Below are 16,642 nucleotides of genomic sequence, written 5' to 3' on the forward strand. Positions count from 1 at the left end.
ACATAAAGTCACAAAATTAAATGAGATGGGTATCTCTATCTATCTAGAGTTAGAGTTACCCAGGACAGTAGCTATGTCTCTGCTTTAACATTTTGTATGAGTAATATTTAAGAAATTTTAAGAAATATTACTTGAGAACAACAATTTGTGTATATGCTGTGATGCCGGATGTGGGCCTGAGAGGCCTGTGTGTCATTGCGGAGCTTAGCGCCCTCTTGTGTTCACAACAAAGCCAAGTATAGCTGGCTCTATGGTTTTTCAAGTTTATTTTTAACTGCATCTTGATGTCTGAATTTGGCTCCCAGTTTTAAAAAGGATCTGGCATCCTAAGAATCATATTACAGAGAGCCAGCTCTAGGAAAAACCAAGAACATAAAATTCTTTATATCCCTTACTTTCTTTTCATCTCTTTTATTTTCTCTTTCATTAGATTCCCTACTCTATCCAACACTTTCTTTTCCCCCATTTTTTTCTCTCCAGAGCTCAGATCATATCTGAGACTATAGCTTACTATTAAATAATCTAAATTTAAATTTGTGTAATTTTTATGATTCCAAGAAATATTTTAATACATTGACATCAAAATATGTTACTTAGATGGATAGATGGAACCAAACAGAACTCGATTACACCAGAGAAATGAAAATCAAAACCACAATGAGGTATCACTTCACAGGAGTCCAAATGGCTATCAACAAAAAGTCTACAAAAAAAAAAAATGCTGGAGAGGGTATGGAGAAAAGGGAAGAGTAAATTGGTGCAGCCACTATGGAAAACAGTACGGGGACTCCTCAGAAAACTAAAAATAGAGTTGCCATATGATCCAGCAAGCCCACTCCTGTGTATATATTCACACAGGATTATAATCTGAAAAGATAGCAGCACTGTTTATAATAGCCAAGACATGGTTGTCCATTGACAGATGAATGGATAAAGAAGATGTATACACACACACACACACACAATGGAATATTACTCAGGCACAAGAAAACAAGGAAACAATGCTATTTGTAGCAACATGGATGGACCTAGAGATTATCATATTAACTAAAGTAACTGAAGACAGAGAAAAGACAAATATTACATTATAAGACTTATTAGTGGAATTTTAAAAAAGGATAGAATGAACTTATTTATAAAACAGAAATAGATTTACAGATATAGAAAATAATCTTATGGTTACCAAGGGGAAGAGGGAGAGGATAAATTTGGAGTTTGGCATTAAAAGATACACACTACTATGTATAAAATAGATAAACAAGTAATAGATAAACAAAAAAAATAGACAAACGACAAACAACAATATATACACTATAGCACAAGTCAATATCTTGTAATAACCTCTAATGGAAAAGAATCTGAAAAAAGAGTATATTATATATATTATAGAATATATTATACATGATCACATTGCTGTATACCTGAAACTAACACAACATTGTAAGTCAACTGTACTTCAATTAAAACATTCTTTTAAGGTGTCATAGCTCTAGACTTCACTGGGAAAAATGTTTTCCCTCAGAAATGAGTTAGGTTTTTAATAAGAGGCATGATACTGATTGTGAAGAGAGAGAGAGACTCAAACTCTTCCAGAATCTCAAAATGGCAATGACAGCTACAAATCAAAGAATAGGACATATATAGCCTAGCTCAATGTTAAGACCCTAACAGTTATCCAGGATACACTAAACAAGATGATCATTTGTTAAGGCCCTTTACAGACATGCCAGTCACAGGGCCTGTCAGGCCAATTAACTATTTCCAAGGCAAAGTACCTTCCTGAGATACCCAAGCTGATTGAAATGGGCCATCCCTCGGTTGTTTTTGTACTAAGAGAAGTCCTCTGATTAGGACAGAGGTGGGCACCCGGAAACCTCTGAAGTGGCTTGGTTTACAAAGCTCTATCTATCAGGGACAAGTAATAGAGCCAGTTGGATTTTCTCCCTCAGGTAGTTGAATGGGAAAGAGTCAGTTGGCTGATGACAGGTGTAGACAAGACATAAAAGAGAAGCAAAGTCCAAAAGAGGAGTTCTATGAATAGCAGCATATTAGCTAAAGGTCCATCAGCTTCTGCTGAAGAAGCAAATGTTAATCTGGTCCCTAAACTCCAGTACTTTGGCCACCTCATGGGAAGAGTTGACTCATTGGAAAAGACTCTGATGCTGGGAGGGATTGGGGGCAGGAGGAGAAGGGGACGACAGAGGATGAGATGGCTGGATGGCATCACTGACTCGATGGACGTGAGTCTGAGTGAACTCCGGGAGTTGGTGATGGACAAGGAGGCCTGGGGTGCTGCGATTCAAGGGGACGCAAAGAGTCGGACACGACTGAGCGACTGAACTGAACTGAACTGAACTGAAAGTTGGTTTAGATTGTGAAAGGAGCTACTCTAGGAAGTGAAAGTAATACCAGCCTCCCTCTTTGCAATAAATTTTTTTCCAGTAAACCCCCATTAACTGATAGGGTCTGAGATCTCTGGTTCACGCAATACAAGGAAATTAGCAGCAGTGGGGGAATAAGTTAAAGGAGAAAGTCTCTGCTATTGTAGAACCTGAATGGTAGTTGGGAAGATCATGTATATTAATACATAGACTATTGATTAGTTTTTTACTAATGTGCTCAGTCACTCAGTTGTGTCCGACTCTTTACAAGCCCATGGACTCTAGCCTGCCAGGTTCCTCTGTCCATGGGATTTCCCAGGCAAGAATACTGGAGTGGGTTGCCATTTCCTATCTTACTGCTGAGTAGTGTAGTCAGGTACCAGGGATACAAAGATAAATAAAACATAGACCCTGTCCTCCAGGGGCTCAGAGACTCCAATGGGAAATGGACAGTGCAAAGGGGATGTCCAACATGCAAAGGGAAGGGGGAAGGAGTTGAAGATGCTTCTAAAGTCCAATTACTGCTTTCTATTAGAAAAGAATATTGTACAATGTTTCTGTTTATGTAGAGGGAGCTCAGTTAATATAACTCATGGCCTCTCTCCATTCCCTTACCCTTTCTTCTGGGTAAGTTTAATCTTAGGAAGAATTAAAATGGGCATGTGTGGGATAAATCTTCTCTTCTTCCCTTTGGGATCTAGAAGCCCCAAAACAGACACTCTAACTCTGCCTACAAGTGGTACTTACATGCCTAAATTTGAGGTTCAGTGAATAGGTCTACTTGGCTCTTGGTCTAAGCTTCCCAATTTCATTTTATCAGCAAATACAGTGATATTTGAGTTCCCATCCACCTTGTTCTTTTGTGTTTCATTTTGTTCAGTTCCTGTGTGGGGAAGAGAAATTATTATTTGAAGCCTCCTGGAGGCAACAATACTCCCATGGAGGTCTTTAGGACCGCATAAACTCCTGCAATCACTGTTACTTAGAGCATTGGTGGAACTAGACTGAGGTCAAAACTGGTCAGAAGTGTGACTGAAGGTCTGGAATGAAAAAATGAGCTGGGCCAATTGTATTATGTAATGAAAGCAAAAAAAAAAAAAAAAATTCCAGGTGGTAGCAGGACAGAAGGACATGCGGAGGAGAGCTGAAGCCCAATATTGGTAGTGCTTTAGCATCAAGAATCCCAAAGCTCAAACATCTTTTAGCTCAAGTCACAGTGAATCTCAGCCTCATTCTTAGACTTTTCTGAAATTCTTTGGGGATTTTGGAAGACAGTTCTCCATGGGTCTCTCATGTTTCTACTTATTCTGTGATCAGAAGCAATGTTCTAGGGGACAGACAGCCTTGGAAGATAGTGTGCCCCTCTGAAGCAAAGGGCAGGTTTGTTTACTGACCAGTAAAATAAAGACAGTATCTCCCAAGGGGGCAAAGGTTAGGCAGCTTTGGCTGATAATAAAAGATTTGGGTTCCCTATGTCCTGGCTCCTCCATGCAATGTAACCCACCGCAAGTGAAGGTATTATCCAACCGTCTTGCGGATGCCCTGTGGGAACTGGGGATTCCGCAACTGACACAGCAATGCTGACACTCCAGCTTCTGCTACTGCAATTAATGAACTATGTTTTGCCTCTACTCTGGAGGTCTAATGTCTTTTTCCAGTGTCCATGAAATAGCAGCAGGCTGACTTGTTAGCTTGCAAGTAGGGTAAAATCTCTGACTCTTCACTATTGACAGTATACCTTATAAAAAGAAAACAAGCCTTTGAAATTTCCCTTTTCTGATATATCTTGATAAAGTCTCCTTTCTTTGCCAGGAGCCCTGACTAGAACATGTTTAAAGCAAATCATTCTAGCAAACTGAATGGGAAAAATACTTTCAGTCATATCTCCGTAAGGAGCTAATATTCAAAATATATTTAAAAAAAAAAACCCACACAACTCAATAGCTAAAAAATACACAATCCATATACAGTTGACCCTTGCATATTATGGATTTGAACTACAGGGATCCACTGATATGTATTTTTTAATAGCAAATACTACAGTACTACTTAATCCATAGTAGGTTGACTCCAGGATTGCAAAACTGTGGATACAGAAGAACTATGACTAAGAGAGCAAACTAGAAGCTACATGCAGATTTTGAGAAGCTTGGAGGATCAGCGCCCCTAACTGCTACTTTGTTCAAAGGTCAACTGTAGTTTTCTTTTTAGAGACCACAAGGTATGTTAGAGCCTCCAAGCTTCATTGGGTGTTCTCAGTCACTAACTAGTTCTCAGGTATAGTATTCTTATATTATCAGCCTCTAAAAATCTCTTGTGTGTCATTGCATTTTAACTGCTCAGTCAAGGTGATGGCCTATTCAGAACTGTCCACACTTTAACCAGGGGCCCACAGGTGCTTACAATGATTAGGTGGGATTGAGGTTAGAAATTGGAAAAAGACATACAGATGGCCAAGAGGCACAGGAAAAGATGGATGACTGAGTGAGTGAGAAAACCAAACAAGCAGTGAAGCTGCGTGAGAGTAAAGAAATCATAAGATAGATGGTGGAGAAAAGTCATGAATACTGTGATCACAATACCAGTCACAGAAATGAGGACTTGGTATCTTCATATAGTTTCTTCCTCTATGTGTCCTGTGTTTATTTGTATATTTGACTAATTTTCTTCTTTCATCTCCTTGCCGCCCCCACCCCCACCCCCGTTATATACTGGACGTGTTCATGATGACACATTTTTCACATTAGTCCACAGGTTACAGAATAACCAGGGAGGATTTTCACTTTCTAGGGAAAGAATAGGGTCCATCCAGGAATTCTGTCTTATAGATGGATGAGTTTTTTGACAACACTGGAGAAGTCAGTTAGTGTATTTGAGTTGTGCATTGTGGTAGAGAGCTTTTTAAAGGGGAGGAGTTGTTAAGGTTGGAAAATGGAAATATGTTTTTTAACCCACATCTGAGTATTCCCTCTCTGTTTGGGTATCCTTTTCCATCAGAGGCTAGAATGTCCTCAGCATTGCTTGCAGCAGAGGCACAGGCTTGTGACCCAAGCTCTGTCGTTTAGATGCTTTCGTGCCAGAATTTGGCACAAGGACCAGTGACAGCAGCGGGAGGAATCACCCTAAATAAGTGTGATAAGGCTGGTACTAGACGAAGTAGCAAGTCTAGTTTCTAGACTCAGTAGTGGCAACTGCCCAAGGAGTGTATGCAGCACACTTTACACTGCCCAGGCTCAGGTATGACTTCCGGGTGGTGTCCTCATGGAACCAGGTCTGCAGAAAAAATTTTGACCATTTTGCATGACACTGGTCAACTCCCAGCCTGATTCTAAGAGACTTTGTAAGCTATTTTGCACCCCTTAATAAATGTATTTTCTGCTTAAAAAAAGAAAGAAAGAAAGAAACTTGTTTGTGGCATCAGACACTGAGAGTTACAGGTGAGGAGGTAGAGCTGTATTACAAACAGTAAGGGCTTTGGAGTCAGAGATCTGTTTTTGAATCTTAGTTCTATTGCTCACTGATGAGGAATTCAATGTCCCTCAACTTCTTTCCTAATAAACACAATGTAGTCAACAATTACCACCCTCCCCTCCAGCTGCCCATCCCCCACCCTCCCTTGCACAAGATTGTTGTGTTAATTAAATGAGATAAAAGACGCTTACTCTTTGGAAGGAAAGTTATGACCAACCTAGATAGCATATTCAAAAGCAGAGACATTACTTTGCCAACAAAGGTCCGTCTAGTCAAGGCTATGGTTTTTCCAGTGGTCATGTATGGATGTGAGAGTAGGACTGCGAAGAAAGCTGAGCGCTGAAAAATTGATGCTTTTGAACTGTGGTGTTGGAGAAGACTCTTGAGAGTCCCTTGGACTGCAAGGAGATCCAACCAGTCCATCCTAAAGGAGACCAGCCCTGGGATTTCTTTGGAAGGAATGATGCTAAAGCTGAAACTCCAGTACTTTGGCCACCTCATGCGAAGAGTTGACTCATTGGAAAAGACTCTGATGCTGGGAGGGATTGGGGGCAGGAGGAGAAGGGGACGACAGAAAATGAGATGGCTGGATGGCATCACTGACTCGATGGATGTGAGTCTGAGTGAACTCCGGGAGTTGGTGATGGACAGGGAGGCCTGGCGTGCTGCGATTCATTGGGTCGCAAAGAGTCGGACACGACTGAGCGACTGAACTGAACTGAGGCATAGAAAATATGTGATCATGCGTTTTTCCTGAGCTTTAGAGCTATAAAAACTTCAGAGCTATAAAAAGCTACCATTATTGTTTTTTTAATAAGGATCTTTGACCCTGCTTATCAAAATTGTCACAAAATAACTCATTTAGAATTCAGAGGAGAGAATACAACCTATAAGAGTGCTTTCCAGGCTTGTATTTGGGGGATAAATTGAAGAACAGAACACAATATACCTGGGAATGTAAAAATGAGCCTTCTTTCACGACGGACTTGGAGCTAACATAACACTTACTCCAGAATTATCAACAAGGAGAAAGGAGGTAGCCACAAAATAGAATCATAGAATTTAGAAAACTTTCAGAAAAACTAACTGACTTTCAGAAAAACTAAAAAAGGCCAAGTATTATTCACTCTGGCCTGGGATGCAGAATGAGGCTAGTTTGAGGGTTGGGACATAAACAGGACCAAGATGCTGTTTAGATTGTGAGGAAAGAAAGAAGGTCATCCCTCTAGTATTAAAGCAGAGCTCAGATACCAGGCAGGGCTTCCCAGGTGGCATTAGTGGTAAAAAATCTGCCTGCCCAGGCAGGAGGCATAAGAGATGTGTATTCAATCCCTGGATCAGGAAGATCCCCTGGAAGAGGAAATGGCTATCCACCCTGGTATTCTTGCCTGTAGAATCCCAGAGGAGTCTGGCGGATTACAGTCCATAGGGTCACAAAGAGTCAGACATGACTGAAGCGACTTAGCATGCATGCAGACACCAAGCAAATGCTTTGCTTGCAGGTCCAGGGTAAAAAGGGTGAGGGGAGCAGTTCAGGAGCCCTGATATCCACCTGTCTCTTGGGTGGGGGCCTAAGATGAAGTTGCCTGCAACTCCTCTTGGAAGATAATGTAGAAGCAATTAGAAGTTGATAAGATAAAATCCTGGAGAAGAGGGAACTGCAGGGAGAGGTGACCAGAGGTGACCAGCTCTGTTAGCTGCACAGAGCTAACAGTGTGCAGCTGCGTTTCCCTTGGAGCAATTAACCACTCTGGGTGTGGGGCAAAAGCCTAAGAACCAAAAGGGCTCGGAGGACCTCAGCTAAAAGGCAGAGAAAAGTCTCAGGGAGGAAGAAGTGAAAAGTAGAAGCTTGAAAGGTGAAGGTCTCAGTTAGGAGGAAGGGGCAAAGTTTGTGCCCAACACCTAGCCCTTAAGGCATCTACCACGTTTTCAACAAGGCAGGAGTCTAGGAAAGCCAAGCAGAAAGACTCTGAAGAACAGACTCAAGTTTGCATTTGTCTTGCACTGCTGAGGAGACAAGGGTAGAAGTCGAGATTCACCTTGGGATGAATCCAGTCAACTCCCCAGGCACTGCTGAGAGGTATGATTTTACATATGTTAGGTTTGAAGGGCCTGTATTGGTTTCCCATTGCCATTGCCACAAACGTTATTGTCTTACAGTTCTGGGCCATCAGAAGTCTGAAATGGGTCTCAGTGGGCTAAAATCAAGGTGTTGGAAGGGCTAGTTCCTTCTAGAGATTCAAAAGGAGAATCTTATCCTTGTCTCTTCTATCTTCCAGAGGCTACCAGCGGTCTTGGTTGTGCCCACATCACTCCAATCTCTGCTTCTATTGCCACATTGCCTTCTTTGATTAATCAAGTCTACCTGAATAATCCAGGATAAACTCTCCATTTCAACATCCTTAACTTCATCATATTTTAAAACTCGCTTTTATTGTAAGTATGAGGGATCGGCTCATGGACATGTTAGGTAGTTAGAATAGGGAAAAGGAGTCCAAAATGGCAGTGGCTAAAAGACAAGGAAGGGTCAAAGGAAGGTCCGAGGACGGGAGTGAGGACTTCAGGTAGAACAGCACTCCTGACTAAGCCCAGTTTGCATGGGGCAGGCCCGGGGGGAAGAAAAAAACATATAAAAAGAGGAGCCAAAGGGCTCTCTCCCCCTCCCCCAACACCCCCCTACCCAATGCGCACTGGGGCGCTCTTCTCTTCTGGGGCACGTCTTTGGATCGACGTGCTGTCACGCCTCGAAGATGGATTTTCCTGCTATCTTCTAAATAAAATAGAGCTGTAACACTGAGCTGTAGCACTGATTTGTCTAAGAGCTATAACTCGGTCCGTTCGAGACCTGAGAGCTATAACACGGTCTGTCCAAGACCCGAGAGCTGTGACACGCCGAGGGGGCTTTAATGTCCATCATTCCAAATCTTTGTTGTGACGAGACAAAAACTGAGGAGCATACACTCGCCTGACATCTATGGTGCGGTGACTCAGATTTAACCTGGCTGAAACAACCTCGTGGGGAAGAGGCCAAGCACAGCAGGAGCCCAACTCAGCGAAGCTCTCTCGGTAGAAGCGGAACGCAAAGAAAATGCTCAGGGGAAGGCCCATCGTGCTGGAAACCGGGACAGCAACAAACGAACTCAGCAGAAAGCTCAGGCAGCTCAGCCTCAGTTTCCAGAAGACCTCCGGTTAAGGTAGGAGGTCCTCGCTCCTATGGCTGGAGGGACATGCCTAACAAAACCTTAATTCGTTTACAATCTCTCGTTTCTTGTTTCCTTGAACCACCCCACTGCGAACAGGCGGGTGGCAGTGGGCGCAATTGAGAGACTCTGGAGAGTCCCAAAGGAACTATCTGCTGGGCCCCAGTAGCTGTTACCCAAGCTGGTGGGGGTTCTTCTGCCCTTACTCTTCTCTGCCAAGAATCAGGCCAATGAAAACTATGAGCACAGGTCAGAAATTTAGCAGATTTTCTGGCAGGCTATGAAGGGGGTTCCTTGGCACGTTTTTCCCACTGCTTTTTTTCCTGTCCTTCCACTCTATCCCGGGCCTGGAGCCCAGCCAAAAAGTAAGAGGTGGATTTGTTAGGATTCAGAGAGAAGCCAAGCTTCAGGGTGTGGGCCATTGCCAAGGGCAAGAGTTGGAGCCAGGGAATTAGGCCTGGCTAGGCTTTGCCAGTGGGGAGAATTCATATGCTAATGAGTGGGAGGACCATCCCAGCCATCGGGGAACCACCCACTACTCTCTCTTTTGACAGTGCCCTAGAGCTGCTGCCACCTCTGGGTGTGTCTGCTGGCTTTTAGATTGGGGATTAAGGTTTACTTGAATTTGACTTCTCATCCGGACCCAGTTGATTTTAATTGGTTTACGTTATGCCCTTGTGCTGTGTCATTCTGTCAAAGGTTGTGCTCTGCCCCCTTCCCTCCTGTTTCATGCTCCTTTCCTCAGCCCCATCCTGGCCCACAATGTTGCCTCTACAATCTTCCTGAGAGACAACCAGAAAATAGCTGGCCTTGGGAGGGAAATACTGTATAATATCCAACCCCCTAATCCTACCCAGCACTGGTCATGCTGGAGATTTTGGGGATGCCCAACTCCAGTCCGGGGGTCCCAGGAGGTCATCACGCCTTGACCTGCCTAGGGATCTGGTCCTCGAAAGGTTGTCACGCCTCAACCTGCTAGGGGATCCGCTAGTCCCAGGGGTCCCAGGAGGTCGTCATGCCTTGACCTGCTCAGGGACCCAATTCTCGGGAGGCTGTCACGCCTCGACCTGCCCGGGGATTTGATCTCCAGAAGGCTGTCACGCCTCAGCCTGCCTGGGGATCTGCACCCTGACCCGGGGACGCCTGGCTCTCAGGTTGCAACAGTTCTGGGTAGGATAAGCTTCAGAAAGACTCACCCCTAAGGAAGTCCACCCATGGAAACATAAAGAAGCCTATTACTTGTGGGACTGTGCCCAGTCTCAACAATAACTCAGGAGCCCAATGAGAACCCCATTGCCTTTCTGGAAAGGCTAAAAGAGGCCCTCCAAAAGTTTACTAATCTGGACTTAGACTCTTAAGAGGGACAGGTGATTTTAAAGGACAAAGTCCTGTCCCAATGTGCATCAGCTATCAGAATTAAGTACAACAGCTACAGCAGCAGGACTCTGCTGCCTCTTTATATGAGATGATCCAGACAGCCACCAATACCTTTTAAACAGAACAGGAGAAGGAGGTTAAGGCCCAGGAGAAGGAGAGAAGGAAAGAGACAAGGCATGCCCAGATGCTGGCCGCCCTCCAGAGAAGCCCTGTGGCAAACCCTGAGTCCTTGAAGGACAAGGCAAATGCCTAATCTGTAGACAGGCGGGGCATTGGGCCAAAGAGTGTCCAAACTGTGACAAGTCTCCTAGAAGGCTTGCCACAAATGTCATCAACTGGGACATTGGGCGGCACTCTGCCCTGGGGACTCAAGAGCCTCAAGGTCAAGCACCAAGCCTACCCTCATGATGGTTCAAGAGGACTGAAGCGGCCCGCTCCAGCCAGCCCGCCTGTCACAGATAACCATCATGGGGCTGGAGCCAAGGGTGCAACTGGATGTGGCAGGTAGGTCTGAGAATTTCTTGGTTGACACAAGGGCTACCTACTCTGTCTTGATCTCCTACTCCAGAACCTTCTCCTCCCAAACCTGTACCATTGTGGGTGCTACAGGAAAAGCAACTACTAAAAGATTCACCCGAGCACTTACTTGTTGCTGGGATGGACAAATATTTTCCCACCAGTTTCTGGTGGTCCCTGAGTGTCCTACCCACTTATTGGAAAGAGATATACTCACTAAATTGGGGACCACCCTTATGATAGGAAGTTTTTCAGTCCCTAGAGCTCTACAGCTCCTGGTTAGTACTGAAGAACCCATTATACCTTCAATAGGGAGGGACCAAAAACTATGGGAAGACAAAATTAACCCCCAGGTGTGGGACCAGGGGATTCCTGGACGAGCCCACCAAGCTGAACCAGTCATCATTGTCCTCCAAGATCCTACTTGGTTTCCTAACCGGAAACAATATCCCCTCAAAAGAGAGGCTCAGGAGGTACTACAGCCTTTAATAAATAAATTCCTTGCTTATGGGCTATTGGTCCACATCAATTCGCCATGTAACACCCCAAGCCTCTCAGTAAAGAAAAAGGATGGAACCTGGCGAATGGTTCAAGATCTCCAGATCATAAATGAAACTGTGATCCCCCTCTATCCCACAGTACCCAATCCCTATGTAATCTTGGGAGAAATCCCACCCAGTGCCAAGTGGTTTATAGTCTTGGATCTCAAAGATGCATTTTTTTGCATACTATTGGCTAAAGAATCCCAATATCTTTTTGCCTTTGAGTGGGAGGCCCCAGGAGAAAAACAGATGACTTGAACAGTATTATCTCAGGGGTTCAGAGATAGCCCCCACTTGTTTGGACAGGACCTTAGCTGGGATCTCCTAGATCTGGACCTGGGACCTAATGGGAAAATATTACAATACGTAAAGTTATGACCAACCTAGATAGCATATTCAAAAGCAGAGACATTACTTTGCCAACAAAGGTCCATCTAGTCAAGGCTATGGTTTTTCCTGTGGTCATGTATAGATGTGAGGGTTGGATTGTGAAGAAGGCTGAGTGCCGAAGAATTGATGCTTTTGAACTGTGGTGTTGGAGAAGACTCTTGAGAGTCCCTTGGACTGCAAGGAGATCCAACCAGTCCATTCTGAAGGAGATCAGCCCTGGGACTTCTTTGGAAGGACTAATGTTGGAGCTGAAACTCCAGTACTTTGGCCACCTCATGCGAAGAGTTGACTCATTGGAAAAGACTCTGATGCTGGGAGGGATTGGGGGCAAGAGGAGAAGGGGACGACAGAGGATGAGATGGCTGGATGGCATCACTGACTCGATGGACGTGAGTCTGAGTGAACTCTGGGAGCTGGTGATGGACAGGGAGGCCTGGCGTGCTGTGATTCATGGGATCGCAAAGAGTCGGACATGACTGAGCGACTGAATTGAACTGAACTGAACTGAGATGACCTACTAATCTACTCTCCAGATGAGGAAAATGCCCAACAATATGCAATTCAGGTTCTAAAATTTTTGGCAGAAAGAGGATATAAAGTCTCCCGTGCTAAGGCACAGGACAAAAGTCACTTACCTGGGAGTTCAGATTACACATGGGTCTAGGAGGTTGTTCTCTGATCGGTACAAGGAATCCTCCAGTTGCCCTCCCCCATGGTTTGAAAACAATTGCGAGCTTTCCTGGGGCTAACTGGGTATTGTAGAATCTGGATACCCAACTATGGTCTAATTGCCCAGCCCTTATATGAAAGCTTAAAGGGACGAGATGATTTAATCCCACTGATGTGGGGAACTCCTCAAAAGAAGGCAGTGGCTACACTAAAACAGGCCTTAACTCAGGCACCTGCCTTGGGTTGCCAGACCCAGAAAAAGCATTCCAACTTTATGTCCATGAAAGACAGGGAATAGCCTTGGGAGTGTTAACTCAAAGGCTGAGATCTGAGCCCCAACCTGTAGCTTACTTATCCAAGAGTACGATCCAACCACTCAAGGCTGGCCCCCCACATTTGAAATCTTGCAGCTATTGCAATCATGATAGAAGATGCTTTAAAACTCTCCTTTGGGGGCAAACTAACTATTTTTACCAGCCACCAAGTAAAACAACTCCTAAATGGGAGAGGCCATTTATGGATGTCTGATCAAAGAATCCTCAGATATCAAGTAATGCTGATGGAAAATCCAGGCCTCACTATATTCCCCTGTGAGGTCTTAACCCAGCCACCCTCCTGCCTACCCCCAAGGGTGTTCTCCATTTTCATTCTTGTCTAGAAACCTTGGACCACTGGACAAAACCTCGAGAGGGATTGTCAAAAGATCCTCTGACCAGTCCTGAGGAAATCTGGTACACTGATGGAAGCAGCATTGTCTTAGATGGAAAAAGAAGAACCAGGTATGCAGTAGTCTCCAATTTTGAGATCATAAAGGCTAAGCCTCTGCCACCAGGTACTTCAGCCCAATTAGCTGAGCTCATAGCCCTGACTCGAGCTTTGGAGATGGGAAAAGGAAAAAGAATAGCCATTTACATTGACTCCAAGTATGCCTTTCTGGTGCTACATGCACATCCAGCTATTTGGAAAGAAAGGGGCCACTTGACCACCCAGGGGTCCCCAATCAAATATGGTGATCAAATTCTTAGACTCTTGGAGGCAGTCCATCTGCCTACTGAGGTTTCAGTCTCCCGCTGTAAAGGACACCAAAAAGGGAGCATGGAAGTGGCACGAGGAAACCAAGCAGCTGATCAGGCAGCTAAGACAGCATCATTACAGAACAATGACCTATGGGGTTGCCACCTTAGTTCCACAGACTAATTTGCCAGAAACTCCTTCATATACTGAAGGTGAGACTCTTAAAGCTAAGAGTGAGGGCTTTCAAGAAGATCATGTGGGGTGGTTCCAAAAGGAGGGACTCCTTTTTCTGCCTGGCAACCTCCAATGGCAGTTGGTTAACTCCTTATATGCCACCACTCATTTGGGGGAAAAGGCCCTCCAAAAATTACTAGAAAGGTCCTTCAGAGGAACAGGCCTCCAAACAACTATAAGGCAAGTGGTCTCCTCTTGTCCCACTTGCCAATTAAACAACCCCCAAGGAGCTTGAAGACCCCAGCTGGCCCAGCCTGTCCAATGACGTGGGACCTATCCAGGAGATGACTGGCAGATGGACTTCACCCAGATGCCAGTTTCTCAAGGGTATAAATACATATTAGTCATGATAGATACATTCACAGGATGGATTGAAGGCTTTCCCACCTGGAATGAGAAGGCTGAGGAGGTGGTAAAAAGCTGCTCCATGAAATCATTCCAAGATTTGGTCTGCCCAGGTCGTTACAAAGTGACAATGGGACATCATTTACTTCTAAGGTCACCCAAGGGGTCTCGAAAGCATTGGGCATTACTTACTATCTCCATTGTGCCTTGAGGCCTTTATTTTCAGAAAAAGTAGAAAGAGCCAACTAATTCTTAAAATCAGCAATAAAAAAGATAATCCAGGAGACCTCCCTGGGATGGAAGGAGGCTTTACCAATAGCTCTCCTCTGCACCCATATTGCCCCTAAGGAACAGGTTGGTCTTGGTCCTTATGAGATGCTATATGGGAGACCTTTTGTTTATGTCAATGACCTCTTCCTAGATCCAGAGGTTCAGACCCTCCAGTCTTATGCCATGGCCACTGGGCAATTCCAACAGGATATACGCTTTTGGGTTATGAACCAGGACCCAAAAGATTCTAAGGAGTCACCACTATATGCTCCAGGGATTCAAGTCCTAATTAAAGTCTGGAAAGATGGGTCCCCAAAGGCTCAACTCCAGCCCACATGGAAGGGCCCCTCCCCTGTAATACTTTCTACCCCCACAGTAGTCAAGGTACCAGGACATGACTCCTGGATTCACTACTCACGAGTCAAGCCGTGGAAGAAAACAGAAGAGGACAGTCAATACACATGGGAGATCTTATATACCTATTCAGGACTACCAATGAGTGCCATTATAATGAACACCCCCAAAATCTGGTTTCTGGAGATAACATTTCTCAGGATAGCTCTAAAGAGCCAACAGCTTGGCAGAGATTGTACTCCAAAACAGACAGGAGATAGAGACTCTGATCCCTGAACAAGGAGGAACTTGAGCCATCCTGGCAATGTAAATTTGGAATTGGCTAATGTCCCTACTAGTTCTTGTTATGCCACATTGATGCTGCTTATGATTGTTCCATGTATTATCAATTGTCTAACCTGTTTTGTCTCTGACCAGGTCAACAATTATAACATGCAGCACCAGTTCAACAAAGATATAAAACTACAGCCAACCACAGAAAATATCACTCACCTTTAGATAGACACCACTATAAGGACTCTGATGCTTGAGACTAGCAAGAGGGGGAGGCCCAATACCCCTCGCTGTCCCAGTTCAGCAGAAAGTAGCCAGAAAGACCTCGCGCCCATATTCCCAAAGAATTGGGCCTCCCATCTCTTGAGGGAGGAATGTTAGGTAGTTAGAATAGGGAAAAGGAGTCCAAAATGGCGATGGCTAAAAGATAAGGAAGGGAAAAGCCCGCGAAAATAGAACAGAGGAAGGTCAAAGGAAGGTCCGAGGACTGGAGTGAGGACTTCAGGTAGAACAGCACTCATGACTAAGCCCGATTTGCATAGGGCAAGCCCAGGGGGAAGAAAAAAACATAGGAACCAGAGGGCCACCACCCCCACCATCCCCCGCCCCGCATGCTGGGGCGCTCTTCTCTTCGTGTCCTCACGTGCCTTCATGCCTTGAAGATGGATTTTCCTGCTATCTTCTAAATAAAATAGAGCTGTAACACTGATTTGTCTAAGAGCTATAACATGGTCTGTCAGAGATCTGAGAGCTGTGACACGCCAAGGGGGCTTTAATGTCCGTCACTCCAAATCTTTGTTGTGACGAGACAAAAACCGAGGAGCATACACTCGCATGACAGAAATATTTGGAGGAGGCCCTTATTCACGATGTTTGGGGGCAGAGGGACAGAACCCAAATAAAGATGTCTAAAAAGCAGTTGAGTATATGACTTTTGAGCTCAAGAGGTATTTGGACTATAGTTATAGTTGTGAAGTCACTGGCATAATTGTGCTAAATTAAGTGACCTCCTATAGATACATCTGATATATGTGTCCCTATAGTAACAATTGCTCTAATTGTTTTTCAGGAACATGGAGCTGGTCATACCCAAATTAAACCAGTCAAGACCATGGATTGGGTGACTGTTCAATAGATGACCATTTGACATCAGAGGGCCAAAAACTTCACCCTCAGATCATGTTAATGACACCATTTTCTGAACATACATCCCATGAAGAAGCATGTAACCCAGATACATCTGTGCAGAACCCCAATTACTTTAAGTTTTTCTTCAGTCATCTTTCCCCACACCTCAGACCACCCTGCTTCCTTATCCCACGAGTATCCTGAGGCCCTCACCTTCATGAAATTGGATTAAAGACTTGTTCTCTTGTCTCCGTGCTTGGCTGCCTTGTGTATAAAGCCTTTCTCTGCTGCATACCTTGGCATCTCAGGATTTGGCTTGATGTGAGTCAGGCAAATGAACCTGGTATGGTTCATAATATAAGGGATGGAAATATCAGCTAGGATTAGAATCAGCTGCATGTAACAGAGGCTGAAACAACAGTGGCTTAAATAAGAAGTTTGTTAAATTGTTCAAGAAGTCTGGATTAGTATGACAGCT

General features: G+C 44.5%; 1 long non-coding RNA gene across 1 annotated transcript; it reads left to right on the plus strand.

Annotated features, from left to right (window-relative positions):
- The first annotated feature begins 8,914 nt into the window (after positions 1-8,914).
- LOC138987533 (uncharacterized) lies at positions 8,915-16,431 on the plus strand. Its single transcript, XR_011463891.1, has 3 exons — positions 8,915-9,046; positions 13,205-13,325; positions 16,106-16,431. It is a non-coding gene; the product is annotated as an uncharacterized lncRNA (long non-coding RNA).
- The last annotated feature ends 211 nt before the right edge of the window (positions 16,432-16,642 follow it).

The sequence above is a fragment of the Bos mutus genome, chromosome 4, assembly GCF_027580195.1.
Source record: "Bos mutus isolate GX-2022 chromosome 4, NWIPB_WYAK_1.1, whole genome shotgun sequence".
NCBI lineage: Eukaryota > Metazoa > Chordata > Mammalia > Artiodactyla > Bovidae > Bos > Bos mutus.